Source organism: Balaenoptera ricei, chromosome 4 (assembly GCF_028023285.1).
Source record: "Balaenoptera ricei isolate mBalRic1 chromosome 4, mBalRic1.hap2, whole genome shotgun sequence".
In the NCBI taxonomy this organism is placed as follows: Eukaryota; Metazoa; Chordata; class Mammalia; order Artiodactyla; family Balaenopteridae; genus Balaenoptera; species Balaenoptera ricei.
Window position 1 is genome coordinate 97713204 of NC_082642.1, and position 24505 is coordinate 97737708.

The following is a 24505-nucleotide window of genomic DNA, read 5'->3' on the forward strand; positions in this document are numbered from 1 at the left end:
AGAAAACTAAAAACAGAACTACCATGTGATCAAACAATCCCACTCCTGGGTATATATCTAAAGAAAATGAAAAGACTATTTTGAAAAGATACGTGCCCTTAATGTTCATAGCAGTACGTGCCCATCAACAGATGAATGGATAAAGAAGATGTGATACACACACACACACACACACAGGAATATTACTTAGCCATAAAAAAATAATGAAATTTTGCCATTTGCAACAATATGGATGAACCTGGAAGTTATTATGCTTAGTGAAATAAGTCGGAGAGAGAAAGACGATATTCCATGTTATCACTTATATGTAGAATTTAAAAACTAAAACAAATGAATATAACAGAAAAAAGAAAAAAGGGAAAAATAGAAGAAAAATGCAGGCAGCTGCACCAGGAACATAGCAGACTGATGGGATATTCACGTGAAACGATTTGAAAGTGACTCTTTGCTGTTGGACACGTGGTAGCTACTCAAAAATACTATTTTTTTCTTTCTTTTTCTTTGCTTTTTTTTTTTTCTAATCTCCCCCTACAACCTTTTTACTTCCTAAAAGCCACTTTGTTTAATCAACATTTTCCTTTCATTCACCCTAAGGAAAATATAGGACAGTTCACAGTATGATATTTTTAACCAAGCAGTATTTCCTTTTTATAGTAAAAAGCTTCCTCCTTTAAAGAGACTAGTGATGACTTTCACTTTAATTTTATCTATCACCAAGTATGATCTTGAAAACCCAACATGAAGCTAAGAACATGCTGGTAAACATGTAAAAGAAAGGATTTTATTAAGATTATGACAAGTGAGTAGGTGGAGGAAGGGGAGATGATGATAATAAAACTTAGTAGATAACTCAGTTTTTCAAAACTCTTTCTCCTCTAGGAAGGGGAAACGACAGTATTTAATATTAGTATTTTAAAAATTATCTAGTGAGCATTTCATAAAGTTTCTGCATGGTTGAGAGGCAGTATGATATAGACAAGTAGCTTTCAAGTGTGGTCTCCAGGCTGGCAGCATCTGCATCACCTGGGAACTTGCAAATTCTCTGACGTCACCCCAGATCAACTGAATCAGAACCTCTGGGTGTAAGGCCCAGAAATCTGTGTTTTAACAAGCTCTCCATGTTTTTCTGATGCAACCTAAAATTTGATCATCTCTGATATAGAAAAATACGGGTTTGCCCCAACTTGTCTTAGTTGAGTCATTTCAAGGGTCTCTTTCCCCACTGGAAAAATAAGAAGTTTGGACTAGATATTCAGGCCATTGTCATGTCAGTACTCTGTGATTCTCTGTAGTATGTGGATGATTTATGGGCAGTAAAGAGATTCCTCTGGGCTCTGGAATGGTTCTTTGAATCTGAAGATCCACTCCTAGAAAACGTCTGGAATCTGAAAAGTCATTATAGATGACTATAATCTATAGATGTTAATAACACCTATGTAGATTCAAGTCCTTCCCACTAACTGTATGCCTGACCCCAAAAGATGGCTTCCAAATAAAAACCAGTTCAATTACAAATGAATTAGGAACTTCCTCTTTGCTTACAAGCAAGGGCGACATGCATGCTTGCTTTTATCTACCAGGAGTGCTAAAGAAAGATCATACAGGGACTTGATCCAAACTCATCACTGTGTGTCAAAAGTCTTTTTCAGTTCCTCCAGGGAAGCTCTTTCAATGACCTCTGGAGAACTGATAACAGAAATACAACTCTACACTTCCTGGGGTTTATGGAAAGTTTGTATCGCTGTGACTCAGGAGCTTTGGTTCCTGCATTTTGCCCTCTTCTCAGGAGAAATAATATTTTTTGTGAGTAGGTTGGGTTGGAAGGAGGAGTGATGTAGTTATAATAACAGTTAAGTTTAGAGGAGAAAGAAGAGAAGGGGAAGAAAGGCAGAGGAGAACAGCCAGAAAACTGGATGGTTAAAGGTGGGTGGAACCACAGGATAGGACCTAACTTGAGAATAAGAAGAGTCAAGGAGAGGGGTGTCAGGGGCTCACAGCCTTGCCCTCATCTGAGTTCCCATGTCAGCAGGGCACTGGTCACTGAGCTCACTTTCATGTTTGCAGAGCATAACTGTTCAGCTTAAATGAAATGCTTGCCTTCTCTTATTTGCTTTTGTTTCCTTTATTTGAAAGACCTCTGGCTTAAATAAAGAAATTTGGTGTAAAAGCAGAGCCATATTCTTTTTTTTAAATTAATTTTTATTAGAGTATAGTTGATTTACAATGTTGTATTAGTTTCAGGTGTACAGCAAAGTGAATCAATTATATATATACATATATCCACTCTTGTTTTAGAGTCTTTTCCCATGTAGGTCATTATGGAGTGTTGACTAGAGTTCCCTGTGCTATACAGTAGGTTCTTATTCATCATCTATTTTGTATATAGTAGTGTGTATATGTCAATCCCAATCTCCCAATTTATCCCTCCTCCCTTTTCCCGCTTGGTCACCATAAGTTTGTTTTCTACATCTGTGACTCTATTTCTGTTTCGTAAATAGGTTCATTTGTACCATTTTTTTAGATTCCACATATAAGTGATATCGTATGATATTTGTTTCTGTGTCTGATGACTTCACTCAGTATGACGATCTCTAAGTCCATCCATGTCGCTGCAAATGGCGTTATTTTGTTCTTTTTTATGGCTGAGTAATAGTCCATTGTATATATGTACCACATCTTCTTCATCCATTCCTCCATCAATGGACATTTAGGTTGCTTCCATGTCCTGGCTGTTGTAAATAGTGCTGCAATGAACATTGGGGTACAAGTATCTTTTCGAATTATGGTTTTCTCCAGATATATGCCCAGGAGTGGGGTTGCTGGATCATAAACTTAGAAAGAATATGGTAATATGTCTGCCTTGGGTTTGATCCTCTCATCAAGTTGATGATGATGTTGAGGAGGAGGAGGGGGAGGAGGGTGATGAGGGTGATGATGATGTATCAATATATGGTGGTGATCAAGATGTTAATAGCTCCTATTTGGGGCTGCAACTATGTGCCAGGCCTTGTGCCAACAGTCCTGTGAAGTGGGTAATATTTACTTTCATCCTTAGATACATAAACTAAGGGCCAAGGAAGTGAAGGCACTGGCCAGTGCCACACAATGCTAGTGTTTGGCCAGAAAGTGCCACAGCCAGGTTTCAAAGCCCAGTGTGGCTCCATGGCTGGAGATTTGGCTGCTATAGCAGGCTGCTTCCCTTAAAGTAAAGGTACTTCCTGGATTAAAGTGCCATAGTTTACACTCACTTGTGTTGTTTTGGTTACAGTAGAACATGGGAATAAAAGGAGACATAACAAGCACATGGGTTGCAGCTGAATGAATTGAACAGAAGTGCAGTAGTGCCATTAAGTAACATTTTTAGAAACTTTATTTCAATGAAAGAGCTCCTTAATTGAGGAGAATTCAAATCAGCACAGTCATTGCTGATACAGTGGTTTAACTATATTAGTCTTTTACATGTAATTATTGTTTTTAGGGCCTTTGCCTATCTTTTGCTAAACAGATATTATTCAAGGCATCTGATCTCACATGAAGGATGTTTATATCCTCTACCATCGTGGCTTTCCCCCTGCAATTCATCCTACCCACCATGGGGCTAAAGTAATCACTCCTGAACATACAGTTTAACTAACTCAATTTTGCAAATGCTGAGCATTTATTGTGTACAGGAGACTGGGTGTACTTCTGTGACTTCTTAGTCTGCCTATGTTCAGAGATGGCATGAATTTCCTCTGGTGTAAAAAGTAAACTCCTCTGCTTGGCTATCAAAACTGCCCCCCTCCCCACTTACTTTCCATCGAATCTGATTTTCTACAATCCCTGGTGTGTATCCTTCATTCTAGTGACACAGGATTTTTTCTCTGCATATTTAAGATGACATGTGTCTATAGTTCTATGCTCTTTTTGCCTAAAAATCATCACCACATTCCAAAGTGGGGGCATGCTTCTCTCCTGTAATTCTGCTTGGAATTTTAGATATGGTTCCTGTCCCACTTCTTCCATGATTTTTGGAGACCATTATCTTGTCTAAATTCACATCACACTATTTATACTAACTACTATCCTTTGTTATTACTTCATGATTTTAGGGTCAGTGTTATTTCCAAAGTGAGCTGTTAAGCTGTTTGAAGAGAGTCTCTATATTTCTTATAATGGAGCTTCCCAATCTTTAATGTGTGTATAAACCACCTTAAAAAATGTAGATTCTCATTCAATAGGTCTGGGTTGGAGCCTGAAATTACACATTCTAAAGAGCTCCCAGGTGATACTAGGGCTGCTTGCCCACAAACCACACTTTGACTCTCAGGACACTACTTTTTGTATCCTTGACACAGCAAACACAAACTGCTTTGAGAATAATAGGTGCTCAATAAATGTTTATCGATTAAGCACAAGTGAGGGGTTTCATCTAAAAAAATCAAATTATCAGTACATGAAAACTAGTATTTTGAGCTCCTATTATGGTAATTAATTATACAGAGCTCCATGAAGTTTGCTTCTTAGAGTAAATTTGTTCCCATTTGTCAAAAAATGGCAAAGTGACACTGAGTTGAAACATAGTAAATCAATCTTGTGTTTCCTCTTCCCTCCTACAGATAGCAAGAAGACACTTAAAGGCTCACCTTTGGGAAAAGGTTGTGACAAACTCTAAGCCACTCACCATATTGAAATCAACCAAATGAGGATGGATGAGGGAAGTCTTACCTTCTTCCTCCTGCTCCTTAGCATATCCTTTGGTGTCACTGCTTTTCTGCTGGTCATTTCCTGCTGCTTGCCGTGTGCTCCCTGGCACTGTTTTCAGCCCTCAGTAGTCATTCTACAAAAGGATAAGACATTTCCTCTCTCATCTTTCCACTTGCAGTTTCTATGAAACATTGTTTCCAAAGATCACAGCAACAGTACAGTGTTTGATGTAGAACTTGAACCCACTATGTGTATAGGGGGCTAATAGCTAGGGAACAACAAGTCTTTTTTCCTTTTCACCCCCTCAAAGCAAAAAAGAATGCTTCAGATCAGTGCTATTCTTTCATGATTTCTGCTGTATTCACTTGCTTTACTGTAAGGTTAAAATTTTCTTTAAAGACTGTCTTTTACTTAATGTATTTTTAGTAAACATTTTATTACCACCATGAATAGAAAAACCAGTATGATGTGCCATAAATAAAAGGAAAACGTTAAAAATAATAATTCAATGAAAACAAATGTTACTGAATTTTAGCTAGATACAATTCCCCCTCAGAAGACTCAGAGCGTAAGGGCTGATTTATTTGTTAAAATGGGAGATTGGCAAGTGGCAGTGGTATTAAATACATAAGGTACCAAAAGAGACTTTCTCCTTGACTTGATCAAAGAATTGAGAGAGAATATGGTACCCATTATAAGATACAATGATATGCAAGGCTGTGATGCTATACCATCTCCAGTTATCTCTTTTACACATATCACATGTGTAGGAAACATACTTCTAGATCACAAGGGTTGAGTCATCTGTGGGGAATGTTGACTTCACAAGAATAGAAAAAGTGTTCTTGCTTAAGCTTGACATTGACCATTTAAATCCAGAATATGCTTTAAGCCATTGTCCATCTTGCAGACAAGCACAGGAAATGGTCTGGATGTGTTTTCTTTTTTTTTCTTTTCTTTTTTTTTTTCTTTTCTTTTCTTTTTTTTTTTTTTTTGCCTCAGAATTATAAGCATCATGATGAAAATTTTAATATAAAGTAGAATTAACAGTGAATATACTTATTCGGAATGTCTGATCTAGAAAAAAGCTCTTCTGGTCAACTCAGGTTAAGCCAGGCTGGTAGCTTACCTGGCCCAATAAGGCAATAGGTTCAACTACACTCTATAATTTGATGCAAAACATGCATTAAAAGTAACACAGTCTAAGTACTACTGTAACATAGAAAGGTGACCCACTTCAGTTGCTTTGGGGAATACAATTCAGTCGAAGTGAATAAAGGAGAAAGAATGGAAAACTAGTGCTGTAACAAGTTTTGTTTTGAAATCAGAGTGATAAACTAATACTTTCCACAGGGAAAGGAAATCAGAGGAAAGGGAATGAATGGGATTCCAGGCTTCCTTTCCTCATCTTCTTGAGGGTGATTTCTATATTCCATCATTGCCCACTGGAGATAGTTAGGTTTAGATGTACGTGTAGTTATAGATGTGGATTTAGATAAATAGATATAAATATATGGATATATATCTATAGATATAGGTATTCAGTGTCCCACTTCTGCTTCTCTAGCTCCTATCTGTGTCCTTGACTTGATGAATGATTAAAACACTCAGGATTCTGTTTCTGTTTGTCTTGACCAACTACTTATGTATGACTTATTTAATGAGTCCTGCTTGTTTCCTTTTCCTTTTCTTCTCTTTCTTCTTCCCCCCCCCCCCCCCCTTGTAGGCATAGTCAGACAGGTTTCAAAGTACTAATGATGATTAGTTCATTTAAGCCAGCACAGACCAACAATGAGTTTGAAATGTTAATCAGATGAAGGGCTTATTGCTAAACAGCCCACAGAATAGCAAATGAACCAGGAAAGGAAAGCAAGGAGAAAAAGAGGCTGAGTGGAGATTTGACACAAGCATTTTCAGCTGCTGGGCCTCTTTGATGCGTGAGTGGGACAGATGCACTGCTCTTCTCCTGAGAGAACCCTCTTTGTATACAATAGTGTGCTGATTAATATCACTTCACTCTTCCCTTGAGAGGAGCAAGGCTGGCTCTTAGTCATTCTCTCATTGGGCATCATTGGGCCCTCTTCTCTTTCCTGCTGGTAGGAAACTGTCATTCAGTTTCTCTCCTCTTTATCTAAAAGCTCAGGCTCATGGAAAACCCATTTTCCTTCTGTCATCACAGCTCCAAGTATATGTCTTAAGGCGAGGTCATTTACATCCTTATATGTAAAGGATACAGTAGATTAAACCACAGATGCCAAGTATATGCATGAGGATACTACTTTAGAGACAGTGGAGAAACTGGTCAGGTCAAGACACCCCCCTCCCCATATTGGTGCTATGCTCTAGGGCAGAGCTGTCCAGTAGAACTTTCAGCAATGATGGAAATGTTCTGTGTTTGTGCTGTCCAATGTGGTAGCCCCTATCCCCATGTTAGTGAACACTTGAAATGTGGCTAGTGCTACAGAAGAAATGAATTTTAATATAATTTAATTTTAATTAATTTAAATGTAAATCACTACATACATGTGACATTGGCTGCCATGTTGGAGAGTGTACCTCTAAGAGGGTCTAGAGCCTTGCCCATGAAGTGTGGCCTGGGCACCAGCAGCATTAACACCACCTGGGAACTGGTTAGTAATGCAGAATCTCAGGCTCCACCCCAGACTTTCTGTATCAAATTCTGTACTTAAGGATATTCCTCTCAGGTGACTTGTGAGCATATTAGATTTTGAGAAGCCTCACTCCAGAACATGTGTTGAACCCTGGATATACTAAATCTGACAGTTTTCATCAGATGACACAATAATGATTCTTAATTGTCTGGTTATTTGCCTCCTTAAAAAAACAGTTTCCCTAAAATATGATGGAGTCATTCTTTGTTTCTGGGAAACCCTTAGGTGGTAATTGGGGTCTGATGTCTGAGGAAGCAACAGTGTTGGCCTTTCAAAGAAAATGGAAATCTGTTAAGGAAAATATTAGAGATTTTTTAGGTTCCCCAAACTACAATGTCGGCCAACTAGCATTTGTACAGTCCTTTACATTTACAAAGCACTTTTATGTGTGTTATGTTAGATGGGTACTTTATCCCCATTTGAAGTGTGAGGAAATGGTCTTGGAGGGTTTATCCCTTGAGCATAGTTACTGAGCATAGTTATACAACCAGTGAGTGACATATTTATGGTACAATTCCAGACTTTCTGCTTCTTGGGTCTTTCTACTCTATAGCAAAATAACAGGAGACCACATCTCTCTGAGAATCTCATGGTGATAGAATTTTGGAACTAGTTGGATGAGACAACTTTAAGCCTGTGTCTAAGCCGTAAAAAGAAAACAAGACTATAGGCTCTTCTTTCTTCCTTCTCTCAACATAAAATGTCTTCCATGTTATAGCTGCTATAGACATTTAGGTTTTATATCTCATTTACATATAATCAATTACATGTCACTTTTCTTCCTCTTATGAAGACAAGGGTGATATATTGTGATTTTTTAAAAACAAAATATTGAAAGCTATTTCAGAAGTCAATTGCATTTCATTCAACAGGTATTTCACATAGTTTCCAAATGAGAAAAACTCAGAAGGCTATAATTCTAGTTTACCAAGTTATTAAAGTTATTATTAAATGCATTGTTGGTGCATTCAATTTCAGGAAGATGAGAGCTGGGCAACTTTCTTAAGTCTGAAAGAGGAAATTTATGGATCTATAAATAAAAGAAGGACCTATGCCAAAATTAATAAACTTACAGAATTTGTTACCTCAGGAGTTTGTATAGGCGGGTGTGATAGTAACAATTAAACATGTTTGTATACATTTGTTGATGATAAATCAGGATTGTACTATGAGATAAGTATGGCAATATTTGGATACATGCCTCATATTTAAATGCTGATGTGACAGGGCAAGAATTTTTTCCTCATAAATCATCCTGAATTACCTGTGTCAATTTAATTACTCGGCTAAATATATCATGAATCTGACTTTGTGGTACTTCTTATAGTCCCAGTAAAGGTTCTAATGCAAATTAAATATTTTATTATTTTAATATATGCCAGAGAATTATATTTACTAAGCTTGCAGAACAGTTTCTGATTTTGATTCCTACTGTCAAAACAGAGTCGTCAATATTTTTTCATATCCTTCAAGTCTCACATCAGATTGAGATAGGCATGTGGAAATTGATCAGAATTATTTCAATATTATTTGTGGTTCTTCCTAAATCTCTTACCAACCTTGCTTTATCTCCATACAACCCTTTGGTTAACGTATCGCTCTGACATTCATAGGGGTTCCCTCACTCCAGTGCAAAGAAGTTATCACCCACCAACACAGAAGGATTTCAACAAAACAGAATGAGACCTTAATGACAGGTTTAATGAGGAGAAAGCCCAATCTTCATTTCTTGCTGATTTCCCAGCTGTAGGATGATGTCTGATGATTTCCAATACACTGATGCTTTACTTTCCATCTACTGCTGTCACCACCACCACCACTTTTGTTGGGCAGCTCTCTGCTTGTTGCCCTGTTCCTCTGTGACATACTGGCTCTGAGAAAATGAAAATGTCAAACTCAGGTATCCTCTCTGCTTCTGCTAGAGAGAAATATCTTAAGAGGGATACGGCACTAGCTTTGCTGAATAATTGGGGTTAAAAAGAAAATCTATTTCTGATTTTCTAAAACAACACAATGTATATATTATTCATTTCTCTTAAAGTGTTGGAGATTACATTCTGCTTTTTTTATTATATCCCCCTGTTTTCATCTACAAATTTTGGAAAGGTGCCCAGGGGGTGAAAATTAGAATTCCCTCTTTCTTTCCCTAGAATATAAAATTTTCAGCCAAGCACTTATTGTTTAAGGTTTGATATTGGATAAAAAGAAGCAGTATAGTTGTGCAGCCTGGTCATCTACTTAACCTCTCTGTGCCTCAGTTTCTTCATCTGTGAAATGGAGATAACAATATTTACCTCATCAGGTTGTTGGTAGAAATAAATGAGATTATTAAATGAAAGTAATTAAGGCACAGTTTGTATCATATAGCAAGTTGACAGTAAATTTTATTTATCATTTTTAAGAGTACTTACAAGTATTCTCTAATGATCAAGAGTTTATTCAATTTTTAAGAACATGCATTTTATGGCTAAGTTTTCTTCTGCCATGTTTTGTTAAAAAAAATAAATAATAATCCCTAAGTGACTGGAAAGAAACTCATAACTCAGCACATTCAGCTGGCATATCATAAGACCTTGAAAACCTTAGGGAAACCGTTTCTCAACTAGTTAAAAAGCAGAAACAGGAGCTGCTATTTCAGGCTATACATGGAAGATACATTGACCTTCAAGCCAACAAATGACATTTTTCTGAGACAGTCATTTTACACTAGCTATCTTATATTTGTAAATATCCAAATAGATTGAGGTGAAATAAAATCTAATCTTGATGAGTGTTAGTATTTCAAGACATAAAAGCCTTAAATGGATGCTTTGGAAAGCTAATATATTCTGTTATTCTTTGGCTTAATAGGGTGATAAATATTGAATTGCCATGACTTGTTTTATATTTAATATACTGGGTTTTCAAATGCATATATGAACTATTATTATTCTTGATATTCTAAATACTTGAGGTCCAAGCCTGAAGTCTTATTTATCTTTGTAACCAAGACTTACCAAACACATACACATGTACACGGACACACATACACCACAATATAGTGCTGCATATTATACATATTAGATGCTGAATATTTACTGAATTTCGGGATAATCTTTTGCATTTGTGAATGTGTTTATTACTTAATCACCCTCTTCCTATCCTTATTGTTCATTTAGTAAACATTTACTCAGCACCTACCACATGCAATACAGATGGTTAAGCCTTTTTTCTTGTTCTTTTCTTCTTCTTCTTCTTAATGAAATATTACTAGAATAGACCATACTTCTACTTCTGCCTTTAGTCTTTACCCTTTTTGTAATCTGTCACGTTCTACCTCTCTGACTTAGCCACCGCCATCTAGCCATGTAGCTCATAGTGCTGGTAAGAATGAAATCTGCCTGCTTTTTGACTTTTTATATTCTCTCTTTTTCTCACTCCCAGCACTGTTTCCTGCTCAGCAAGAGTTCTAGAACTAGCTCCCACTGTCTTCCTCTGTTAGGGTCACATCTTGCAGTGAGGCCTTTCCTGGATCAATAATGTACCTCCTGAGGGCCCAGGTACACTCTACTCCTGCTTTTTTTTTTTTTTTTTTTACAGAGTCTAATGCATCATAGGCACCCAACTGTTATTAACAGCAATAATAATGAAACTGCCAAAGTGAAAAAAATTCATCTCTTCACTCTGTGTAGTTCATCTTTTCCACTTTATTTGATCTAATAATCTTAGTAGTTGGTTTCATTTTATTTTCAAAGAAACTTTCTATTCGGTTTTTGGTTCCTAGGTGCTGTGTAGTAGTGTTTGGATTCACAAAACTGACAAGAAAGTACAAGTACAACCGGTTGTTATTTGATTTAAAGATATAAAAATACAAGAAATTTTATTCTTAATATGTATAAAAATATTTTTTAATTATTGGACTCTTTATGAACTAGGTACTTTTAGGAAAGTAAATTATTTCATTTAGCCCTAATTACAACTCCATACGCTAGATATTATTAATCCTAATTTACAAATGAGAAAACCAAAGCTCATGGAAGGGAATCGATGTAGAGCTGGCATCCTAACCAAGATCTCCTGGTTTCAAAGCTTGCCCCAGTGGTCCTCAAAGTTTAGTCCCTGAGTCTCCCAAAGTATTTTAAAATATTCTAACTCCCAAATCCTACCTACAGGAGATTCTTATTCAATAAGCTTAGTGTACAATCTCAGGACTTCACTTTGAGAAACTCAACTCTCCCTTTTAGATTTTGAGTTTGACGTTAAAACCAAAGAATTTTACTGTAAAACTATTTGAGAATGTTCAGCCCCTAACCTGATGAGCCCTATAACATATTAGGTTACATATTAACTCCAAAAATATCATGCTATTGGATAAGAATATGTGTTACTGCCACTTTCTCAGACTAGCAGAGAGAATCATTTTGCATGCAGTCATTTTAGCTCTGCCCTATTTTAAAAGATCATTGTAAAAATATATGCCTGTTTTCTCTACTGACTTATTTTAATATGCACCAATAATAAAGGGTATAGAATAACCCCATGATATAATATGATAATGTCATCTGTGGACTTGGGTAAGTCAAAAGTAGCCGCTATAAGATTAGGGTTATTGCATAAGAGAAGAAGAGAGATGAAAGAACATGGGAGATTGTAAAACCACTCCCAAAGAAGCATTTTACCCTTAGAGAAAGAAGGACCAAAAAAGTAATTACATGGGAGGGCGATGATGAATGAATGAGCCCAGGGACAAGAAAGACAGAAAAGAACATGCTTTAAAGGCTCAATTATTGGAAGTTGAACTAATAAATGAATGAATGAATCATGACAAATTTTAAAATGAAAAGAAATCAAATAAAAAAGAAAATGAAAGAAGACAGAAAGGTTGGGCAACTAAAAAGACAAGAAGCAGGAGTCATGGAGAGGGTGAAGAAAACAGGCGATCATGGAAAAAGGGAATGACCCTGAATGGACAGAAAAACGGAAGCAGAAGAAAAGTCCTGGCAGAAATGCTTCCCTTTGGGTTCACCGCGGAGGTATTTCCATTCTATAGCAGTTCTTTATAACAATGTTTTGCATATGAAAATCTAGTTAGGCTAACAAAGTCCTTAATTAGGGTTTTTATTATCCTTTAATTCCTTGCTTAAAGGAAAGTGATTACAAAGCTCATCTTTATGATTTAGGAAGATAATCTTTCATTTTCGAAGTGTTTCTTTCCTTCCCTCTTCACTAATTTTAAAAGAAGAAAAGAAACAATACCCACAGAATGAGGCAAAACTGGTCAATAGTCATAAACCCATGTATTAGAATTGTCATGAACTACGGAAGTCTTCTGTATTGGAAAGCTATAGAACCTATAGGGGCTCTGCATAAGGTTCTACTAAAATTATCTCTGCAAACCTAGATTCTTTTGCACGCATTCTTAAAATTTTAATGATAGGGATGTCCATGAACCAAGCTCTCATTCTAATGAGAAGAACCTTTGTTCTTGTATACCCACATTAGAGCATCTGCTTTCATTCAATGGAGGATCAATCGCCACCCATCCTTTGGGGCCATAAATCAGAACATATTATCCTATGGCTCCCCTGTCTAGCAGTATTTTCTAGATAAGATCAAATTGAAATAAAGGTCGAAGAGTGGTCTATGAGGAGAAAATAATCCCAAAGCACAATGTTTATTTAATTGGTCTGAAAAAAATTAATGATAGTTTGAGTATTGCCTACTTAAAAGAGGACAGGCAGTTATAATCCGTTGCCTTTGTTTCAATAGACACATGATTACCATCTACTAGATGTCAACTATTCTTCTAAACTTTGTGGGTACAACTATGAGTAAAATTTATTCGTGGAAACAGACATATAACAAAAAAATACCCACACAATGTGCAAATTGAGCAATGGATATATGATAGTTCAAAGGCAGTGGAGTTCAACCTGAAGGTTCAAAGAAGGCTTCTTGGAGAAGATGACATATAAGTAAATAATAATGCACATGATAGTTTTGAGAGGAGCAAGACCGGAGATCAGGAAGGCCAGGTAAAAGACCTTCACAGTGTCCTCAGGAAGAAGAGAGCTGTTTCCTAGCTTGTTTATGAACAAAGAATTAATTGAAATTTGAAAGATAGGTGCCAGAGACTAGAACATCCACTTTAATTTTCTCCTCAGGTTTCTGACAGTGCTGTCTAGGGTAAGTGATGACCTAGACAATGGAATTAATAAAAGTGATGCTCAAGGTCTAACCACTTACAGTACTTTGCAAAAGAAAGATAAGTTTTACCTTAAAGTAATAGACATTAGATTTGATGTCAAAATGAGATGAATTTACAAGTCAAAATGTGCCTGTCCCTTGAGTTTATGAGGCATTGTCAGTGCACATTATTACTTTTAAGTTACACTTAGACAGTTTTGATTTCTCCTCAGTAATGATCAGTTCTCTCTCAACTTAATCAAACCCTTGAATTTCTTCCCAGGCCTAAATTACAATTTACTCTTATCTTTTTGTAAAAGCCGGGAGCCCCTGGACAATGCCAGTGACAGTGGGACATCTAAGCTGGTTCAGGTTGTGCTTGGAAAATCCCCCCCAGCTGCTCTGCCTGATGCTGGGTTAATTGCCTTCATTAGCTTTCTTACAATAGCCTTCTTAATCAGTCCTTGTGAGGAGATCTGAAACTTGCATCCTGGTTCCTGTCTCACTATATCCTGACCTTTAAAATATATCCATTCAGTCTTTTTGCGCAATGGCTCTTGAAGTCTAAAATGAAAGATATAAAAAGTAAGGGGGGAAAAATCTCACTATTTTTTTCCTGTATTCCTCCCCAAACTGTAGCCCTTAACTTCTAATCAAGACAGGTTATTCTGACTTCCTAAATTACTAACAGCTAGAGCTTACTTTCTCTTTCTTCTCTGGTCGCTCCCTTAGCCTTCTTTTCTAATGAGTGCTTAATTAACATTGATACACATCCTTTCTGATGAAGCTTGCAGTTTTCACAATTTGCAGCCTGCTGCAATCTTCCTCATAAAGAGGCTTAACTTTTAGTTATAAAACTTTAAAACTTGTAAACTTTGGTGAAAGCATAAAGACAATGTTATATTTTAGTTTCTGTTGCAGAATTTCATGCAGACCAAAATCTTGATGGTATCAGGCAAGACCATCTCTCTCATTCCCCTACAATCTGTGACATTAAATCGTCATTCATGAAGTGATTAAACTGATTCAAAAGACTTGATTTTCATAAACCTGTCATACTTGCTATTAACCAATAAAGATTTTTGTTCTATGAGATGTGTGTTAATTGATATTTTTTAAATTTTCTTTAAATTTTCCTTACACTGCTTCAACAATATTTAAGTAACCATGTATAAATAATATTAATGTGTGTGTTTTGAGTATGTATGTATTTGTGTGCACAGTATTCTGAATTTATTTTAGGTTGTACTGAAGTTTTCAACTTCTGTACCATCAAATGAGTTTAAAGAAAAGAAAAATAAAATCTATATGATGCTGTTGCCAGCTAACACAGGGAGAAAGAAAGAGAGGGAGAGAGAAATGAGAGACAGAGATACCAGGAAGCATGCACTATTATTTTATCCATAAATAATTGTACTGGTGTTAATTTCATGTGATGATTTGACTTTATTGAAATATATCACCTTTTATTGCTCATGATGGAACTATTCACCGATAACTTGTTAGAATTAGGTCTTCTTCTCCCTACCCCAAACCCCTGCCCCAGTGAACTTTAAAGAAAAAGTGTAATTTGATATAGAGTGCATTAATGTTCTGAGTGTTCCCTAGGGCAGAGGAGCTGAGGCTGAAACAGAGGTATAAGAAAGATAAGGTATAAGGGTTATTTTTTGTGGGTAAGGTGGTGATGAATAAGTGTAGCGTGCTACGGGAAAAGAGATATGAACTGTTATAAACATAGAATGAAAGATAATGAATAAAAGCAGAAATAAACAAATGGGACCTAATTAAATTTAAAACCTTTTGCACAGCAAAGGAAACTATAAACAAGATGAAAAGACAACCCTCAGAATGGGAGAAAATATTTCCAAACGAATCAACGGACAAAGGATTAATCTCCAAAATATATAAACAGCTCATGCAGCTCAATATTAATAAAACAAACAACCGAATCAAAAAATGGGCAGAAGACCTAAATAGACATTTCTCCAAAGAAGACATACAGATGGCCAAGAGGAACATGAAGAACTGCTCAACATCACTAATTATTAGAGAAATGCAAATCAAAACTACAATGAGGTATCACCTCACACCAGTTAGAATGGGCACCATCAGAAAATCTACAAACAACAAATGCTGGAGAGGGTGTGAGGAAAAGGGAACCCTCTTTCACTGTTGGTGGGAATGTAAATTGATATAGCCACTATGGAGAACAGTATGGAGGTTCCTCAAAAAATGAAAAATAGAATTACCATATGACCCAGCAACCCCACTACTGGGCATATACCCAGAGAAAACCAAAATTCAAAAAGACACATGCACCCCAGTGTTCATTGCAACGCTATTTACAATAGCCAGGTCATGGAAGCAACCTAAATGCCCACTGGCAAACTAATGGATAAAGAAGTTGTGGTACATACATACAATGGAATATTACTCAGCCATAAAAAGGAAGGAAATTGGGTCATTTGTAGAGATGTGTATGGACCTAGAGACTGTGATACGAGTGAAGTAAGTCAGAAAGAGAAAAACAAATATCGTATATTAATGCATATATGGGGAATCTAGAAAAATGCTGCAGATGAACCGGTTTGCAAGGCAGAAATTGAGACACAGATGTAGAGAACAAACGTATGGACACCAAGGGAGGAAAGCATGTGGGGAGAGGGGGTTGGTGGTAGGATGAATTGGGAGATTGGGATTGACATATATACACTAATATGTATAAAATAGATAACTAATAAGAACCTGCTGTACAAAAAATAAAATAAAATTCAAATAAAATAGATAATGAAGAGGGTAAGAATTTAGGTTTTTTTTTTTTTTTTTTTTTAAGAATTTGGGTTTTATGGCTCTGATGTTTCAATATATACTGAGTCCCCAAACAAGTGCTAAATCCTTTGTACAGTTAAAACCTGCAGTCTTTATTCAGAGAGCTGATGAAATTATTTAAATAAAAAGTGATTATTTAAACTTTCAAAATTAAATCAGTAGGCACCATTCACATATTTCCTCCTCAATTTGTTTGACATTCTAAAAGTACAAGTCAGCTTAATCATGGATCCCTGTAAATAAAGGAAGAATCAAAGAAACAAAGGAGTCAAAGTCATTGAGGAAACAGCATCTTCTGATACTTTGCATCATTATTATGGCATGTTATTCATTGTTTATTGTGCATCAGGTTGGACCACTGTGAATGGCAAATTAAATTTCAAAAATTTAAGTGCATGTACTTGGAGCAGAGGGTTTTTAATGTAAAATAGTATTGCTCTCATCCAAAAACATCACTTGTCCCAAAGGAAACAAAAATAAAATCTCTCTAAGAAAAACAATTGTACTACTTAGTGGACTGAAATGAACATGTTATGTTAGCTTGTGTATACCCTAAGCAGTGATTGCACTCCTACCCTCTTTGCATGTCAGAACCTTAACTGCAGTTGTCATTTAGGGTCCCCCTGGTTCAGTCATTGATAATAGATTACAATAATACTTGGTAGGAACCTTCAGTTTAGGGACTTAAAAAGACTGAATGCACCCTATGGATTGAAGTTTCAGTATAGCTTATTATACCATTAATTTAAGAGTAATGGAATACAATAAGCAATATATAATATGAAATGGGTTTCTGATATTCTAATTTCTTGCTCAGTCTGATATAGCTACAGTGCACTGTATCCTTATCTTTTCATCGTGTTGGTTTTGTTCATTTTTTTCCCCCTGTCTCCTAGTGTGTGCCCAGGATGGTTGCTTGTTTTTAGTCAGGATCCTTGTTATTAATTGAAGAGAAACCTAAGCCTTGACTTCAGCAATTACTCAGAGTTCAGATCTCTTTTAAAAAAGAGTCCTTACCTGCTATCGATGAAGAGGGTTACATCCTGCCTCCCATTGCTTAGAGATCAAGAATGATTTCTTTATATTTTTGTGGAACAGATATCCTCTGGCTGTTTTAGAACATTTTCTGTTGTTGTGTGTATGCAGCTGCTACCCGGCATAATTTATTCAGCATTGCTTGTTTTTGAGCTGCCTTGATACTCTTCCCCATGTTTGGCCCATGAGAGAGAGATGGTGTGGGATTTATCCACCCTGCCTATGGGAAGAAGAGTCAATTCCCAATTGAGTACGGACTGAACAGGATTTCTTGCGAGCAGAGACATTGCGTGATATCTGAGGAACAATGTGGAACAGCCGTTTAATCTGTCCCTACAAGGATCTGTTTCCACATCCACAGCTGTGTATGCTACACATGTATCAAAGTTCAAGGAATTTTCCCTGCGAACTCTCCTTCAGAGCCTATTACTCTTACATGAGATGATTTGTTTAGACTTGGTTATCACATTTTTCAGCCCCTGGCTTTTTTCCCTGGCTGTCAGACTGCTTACTCTCAGAGCAGAAACAAGAGCTTAAAGTCCATCATTGTAGTTGGGACCTACCTAGAGTCAGGCTAGCCACCCTGACATACATACTACTGCAGACTGGCTCTTACAATGGCTATGTTTAATTATGCAGAAAACTTCATTTATTTAAATACCTCCTTCTCTGGTGATGTCACGTAAGTGAGTTTCCTGCAATTAGTAATATCTTTTAAATTATGTGGGAGTTTGGCAAGAGCAACCTTTAGTAGATAAACTATACCCATTGTTGAAAATTTACTGTAGCAACCTGATTTGCCCATTCAGAAATACACAAAGAACTCCATGGCTGGTTTTAACAGTCATTGTTTAAGGGAGATCGCACAAGACTAGATGTGGCATTTCAATTATTTAAATATTTTCAATTCAGCAGGTGATAGAAAGCTGGAATGGACATCTGCTTCTCTATTTCCAGGCCTCTGTGTATCTTATTTCTCTGTTCTCTTGAACAGAGTTGCTCCTGTTCAATATAACTATGAAGTCTTAGCCATTCCAGGCATCTGTACTTGTTCTTCTTCTATCAAGGATCCACTCTGCAAAAAATACTTCCTTTGTTTTAAGGACTTTAATTAAATGTAATCTGGGTAGCTGGGGGATTACAGTAGGATCCCCTTTATGGGAACAAAGTCTAGTTATATGGGCTCAAATCTTAAAATAATGAAATTTCCTGTCCTAGGAGGAACAGATAATTCTACACATCAGATAGCTCAATGAATACATCTTTTAAGAAGTATATAAATTACTTTATACCTCATTCAGAGTTGTAGCCTGGTGTTGTCCAGCATTCCCAGCCATTGTTTCCACTGTGACACGTATGACAGATGACATTCCTATGCTCAACACATTCCCATGGGCATACCTGGATCTTGACAGAACACAAAACATTTATAGTGAATTCAGGTGCAGCAATAATTTACAGTCAACACAGTTATTAAAGTGGTGTCAGTATATGTTGCTCCCCTATGGGCCCTTCAGGAAGGCTGGATGTTAAGTATAAATAATTGATTTCACACTAGCTGTGCCTTAACCCCCTTTTTATATCACACAGCAAAGAGCATAACAGTCCAATGAGTAAGGAAGATATAAAGATATACTTTTGAACCATTCTAAATTGTTTGTGTTATTAGTTTTATTTCACAGACTTTGATATTCTATATAAGTAGCAAGTTACTTACAACCACATACATCACAACCTGTGAAGTCAAACTACCATTGATTTGGAACCTTATGTGCTGGGGCTGAGGATTCAGTTCTGGCATTTATTCTGGAAGGTAGCAAACTCTTGGAGCCTCATTGTTGAAGCTGTTAAAATTGAGATCATGACCCTGACCTCACTGCAGATTAAATTAGATACTTTTTACTTATGTATATTTACTTTTATTAAATATGTTAATGATTATACCTCATTCTTTGGTGCTTCATGATGATACACACAGACACAGACACTTCCGTTTGTGTTCTTGGGACCTCTGTAAGATATACATGGTGTTTATTAATCTAATTGATAGATAATGAAACAAACTAAGACTACTGTACTTCACATTAAATAACTTTCCTAAGCTCTGTCTCTTCCCATTCCAATTTGAATATGCCCCAACAGTCCCTACCTCTAGCATGTATGCTCTTATATACTTATATTCTTGAGAAGCTTAAGAGAACTTTTAGATCAGAAGTCATTAATATCTTTGCATGATAAAAAACAATTAAAATGAATTACTATGTGTTAAAAGAAATAATTTATAATAGGGGATTGGATTAGAAAAAAGAAGAAGAGGAGAAAGAAGCAAGCAATAAGAAAAGAGATAGGAATAAATATATATTTCTATATGTAGAGAAAGGCTAATAATTAAGACTCATAGGAATTAATCCTGGGGCCAGTTTTGATATTGTTATAAATGGTCTAGATGAGGGCATTCACAGTGAAATATCTCCTAAAAGCAGACTCTGATAAATTATTGACCTGACTTGCTTTGCTGACAGTTTCATCTTTCTTAAAGTAGAAGATGTTACAGTGGGGAATTGTTACTTTGGGCTTAACTTTAATCTCAAGGGGGAACTGGCTGCAGATGTGGTAGGGAAATCCACACCGAGGCACACCTTTATTTTTTTGTCAAGACAACAAGTCTAGTGGACAAGACGAAGGTATGGGTTGGGTGCTAGTAAGAGAGATACAGCAATTGCTTGTTGAATCCAGAGTATTAACTTCTAAATTAGCATCAACCTGGAAAGACCTCTCAGAGGGCCCAACCTTAACAAGGCATGGCCTTAGTCAAGATTTTTATCAATGTTATTAACTATGTCATAGAAATAACTTATCAGTTGTAGATGATAATGTGACAGGAGGTGAATATAAATAATGCATAAATGAGAGAGTTAAGAGTTAAAACAATCCTGACAGGCTAAACTCTTGGGCCAAAACCAACATGATAAAGATGTATCTCCTGAAGATAAGTTTAAAAAAAAAATCCATAATGCCTAGTGATGTTCTGGATGTTGGTGATGGAATTATAAATTAGTTTGGTCTTCCTGGAGGGAAATGTAGAGATATACAACCAAAGCTGTAAAAGTATTTATGACTTTTAAACCGAGTATTCAACCTGAGAGACTGAGTCTAAGGAAATAATCAGTAAAATGTTTAATGGCAGACAAGCAAAAACAACAAAAACATGAATAGTCAATTGGTCAAACAAATTTTAGCACTACCATATTGAAATACTAAGCAGTCATTAAAATGATATGGTAAACATTGTTTATTGACATGCAAACATGTTAATGATAAGGCAGATAAAAAGACTGCAGATGAAGACTATGTACTTAATTTTTGTATGATGAAGTTTATGTGTATATACACATACAAATATGTGAAAACAAATGTGTGTGGAGGGATATCTAGGAACATGTCGTTGGTTTTTGTAGCCGATAACTTTAGGAATGAGATTTTCTTCTTTATGCTTATCTATGTCTTCTAATTTTTCATAACATACGTATATTGATTGTGTGATAGAAATGTTATCCTAAAAATGTAAGACTGAGGTGACTTCCATTTCAAGTGAACATTTTTCTGGGTTACTTGGAGGATAAAAGTTACCACCAGAGTGATACAGTAGCTAATAAAAAAGAGTATAATTAGATTGCATAAATAACAATAAACTGTTAATGGGGGTTGGTGGGAGACAAGTGTCGTAGAGCTGTAAACCCACATGGTCATGTGGTATTCCATTACAGGAACCACATTTAAATAAGAACTATAACAATATACATAATTCAAAGGAAGGGAACTTTTCATATAAAGAAAAAATTTTAAACTCAAAATGTTTAGCCACAAAATTGATAACTTGGGGTCTGAAGAGGACAAGCCAGGCTAACTCTGCTTAAATTTGAAGGATAACAGAATGAAAGAAAGTTTGATTATCTGTGTAGAGCTTTAAATAAGAGACTTGAACAAATGGGCAGAAGATTCAAAGAAGGAGATATTCAGAAGAATTTCTTAACATCCAAAAAACTGTGTAGCAGGCTATGGTAGAAATAAATGAATTCCCCATCATAGGCCTATCATTTTGGATCCTCTCTGAAGCAAATGATTGAAAACACTGCTCAGAATTATGTTAATCAAAAGGAGAATTTACTGTCTGAGAAATGGCCAGCTTAGTGTAGGCTCAGTCATGCAGAGGCTAGATGCATAGGTCTGAGGATACCCACAGGATCCACTTCCCCTCCTTTCCTGTGGTTTCATTCTGAAAGCTTGATTTCAGATGGCAAGATTGTTAGAGCCCTGTAGAACTCTCATCCTCTGTTTTACATTCAGGGGAAAGAACTTTACCATTAACAGTAGAGTGAAAAGTCCAGACTTGATTCTCCTTAGCCATAGTTGGCCCCTGTTCCCACTCCTGAACCAATTATTGTGGCCAAGGTGGAGGGGTGCAGGAGAGTTGTTTTATAATTTAAGTCATTCAGGGCCCACCATGCCCCCCAACTGAGGATGGAGTCAAGTTCAGGCAAACCACCTGGGCTGAGGATATGCAGGAGTAGTTTCCGAAAGGTAATCCAGGGTAATCGTTCATCAGGAAAGTGGATGAGTAGACAATGTACTGCAAAAATGACAGATGTCTATTAAAACTAGGATGACAAGTGTAACTGGATGATTTCTTAGGTTCTCTCCAGTGCCAAGATTCTATGAGACTGCGATTCAATTTGCAGTTGGCACTAAGATTTGCAGGGAGAGAAATATAAAAGGATCTATGAAGGGAATTGTTGATGAACTACAGGGAGATATCACCAGTCTGCAAGAGAACATGGGAAAGCAATGCTGTGGACAGGCAAATGTATTAAAGGGGGAAAAGACTTAAAATATAGAAACTCCTCCATAGTTATGAGATTTTGAATTTTGAAAAATTGAAATTCTGTCAGTTAACATGTATCTCTCCCCCAAAGCATTCTCTCTTTACTCATGTATTTTGTACAGCCACAATGCAGGACCTGTATGTTTCCCTCCTTATATACCATCTGAGCACACGCATGCATGCGCTCACACACACACACACACTCTCTCTCTCTCACACCCCTGCGTAGCAGTATGCAAAAGAGAAAAAAGCAGCTATCTCTACAAAAGAGAAACACCACCATCCCACACTTATGCAAATTCCTATGCTCTGAAAAATGTGATCAATCACAGATTATTTAGGTTTGACAAATGCCTTTCAAAATTTATATGACCTCTGGAAGGGTTACAACTCATTCACACTCAAGAGTAAATTGTTTTAATCAGCTAATCAGATCACTAGCTCCTTAGGGCTGCCAGCTCAGCAAAATTTCTGCTGCAAATTCTTGCTTTTCCTTTGCAAGTGGGAAGACAGTAGGGAGGACAGGGTTTGGGAGCAGATGGTGATTTGGGATACACCTTGGGCAGCTAATAGACCTCTTAGATGTAGGAGAATAGAGTGATGGACACCCAGAAATAGGGGCTCTAGAAAGACGGTAACGAAGACAATTTTGCCTAGAACCTTCTCAACTCTATAGGGACCAGCTAGAAATAATGAACATCTCTATTTCCCAAGTCACTGCAGCTCCTCCAATATCCCATCATCAAGTCCCTACCCTTTTTCCTCCTAAGATGGTAAGACACAAGGAGGAAGGGAAGAATAAATAAGCTCAACCTAAAACGAGGAAGCGTTTTTATTCATGTGCCTATCTGCTCTTCCTTTCTATTTTCCATACTATTTCAGGTTGCAAACCCTGTGATGTGCCTTTTTTAGGATAACTACATGGCATCCCCCAGGAACACCAAGGGCAATGCCCTGTACAAACCTTAGTTCATCTGTACTGTATGTGATTCTGGTTGATGAACCTTAAAAGAGAGGAAATGGAGCTAGAAGAGGTCTAGAAAAGGGCAGATAGAATGATCAGAGGGATAAAAGAGCTGTATGAGAGCAGATTAAAACGATGACTTTCCTTCATGCTGACCTTGTACGTGAGTATGAATGGCACAGCTAAGGAAAACACAGACTAGATGGCCTGCCCCGACAGTACCATAACCGTGGGAAAGCCTCAGGAGTTGGGGGGTACTCTGTTCATAGCAGGGATACATTTATGCAATCCCTCACCCTTAGGCAATAGTATAAACTAGGTAAATTCAAATAGGTTTTGATAAAGTTGTAGCTGGGAAAACCCATAATGAGTTACCCAAACAAGCCATATGATATTTATGAGTACTTCTTTCATTTTGGATGTGGATACCTTAAAACAGTGGTCTTCAAGGCTGATTGATCATCAGGCTTACCTGGGGGTACTTTCACACTACCTATAGATTCCATAGCCCTGTTTGAGACTTCAAAAATAAAAAATTCTGGGAATAAGATCCCACAATTGATATTTTAAAAACATTTTCCAACTGATTCTGATGTTCATAGGATTTAGGAATACTGGCCTAGAGGCTGACCCCGATACCCTGAAGGCAGCACTGTATGATGGGGAAATAGCACGGCCTATGGAATCAGGCAGACCTGGATTTAAATTCTGACTGCTGTATCTCAGAGTGTGACTCAGTCAAGTTACCTACCCTCTCTGAGCCTGAATCTATTTTATAGGATTGGATATTAAGGATCTGATGCATAGTGGTGCTGAGCAAATGTTAGCCTATGCATTCCCCCCCCTCCCCACAACCTCCCACCAGGTCCTATGGATTGTCAAGCACAGAACCCTGGGCTAGCAGAATTAGGGATTTAAGCTCATGGAGAATTTTCATACAATTTCATACAAGATGTTTGTCTCTGAGAGGGAGAGAAGACAGTTTTATAGAAAGGTGTGAATGAAGACATGCCATCTTTTCCCCTGTGCAGTAGCCCTTCTGCATTTCCAGTTACAGGCAGAAGAAAGAAAGAAGCAGCCTATGTTTCAGAACTGTCAGGTTCCACTACTGGCTTCGTGGTGTTTTCAGGTCATTTGTCTATATTTTGGGTTTGGGGTTCCTGTTGAGGTCTGTACCTTTTAAGATTAATTTATTGATACTTCTGTGAAATTGAAACTAAAGGGAAAAACAAATCAGTGGGGATCTCAAAATGTGTGTGAACACCTATTGGG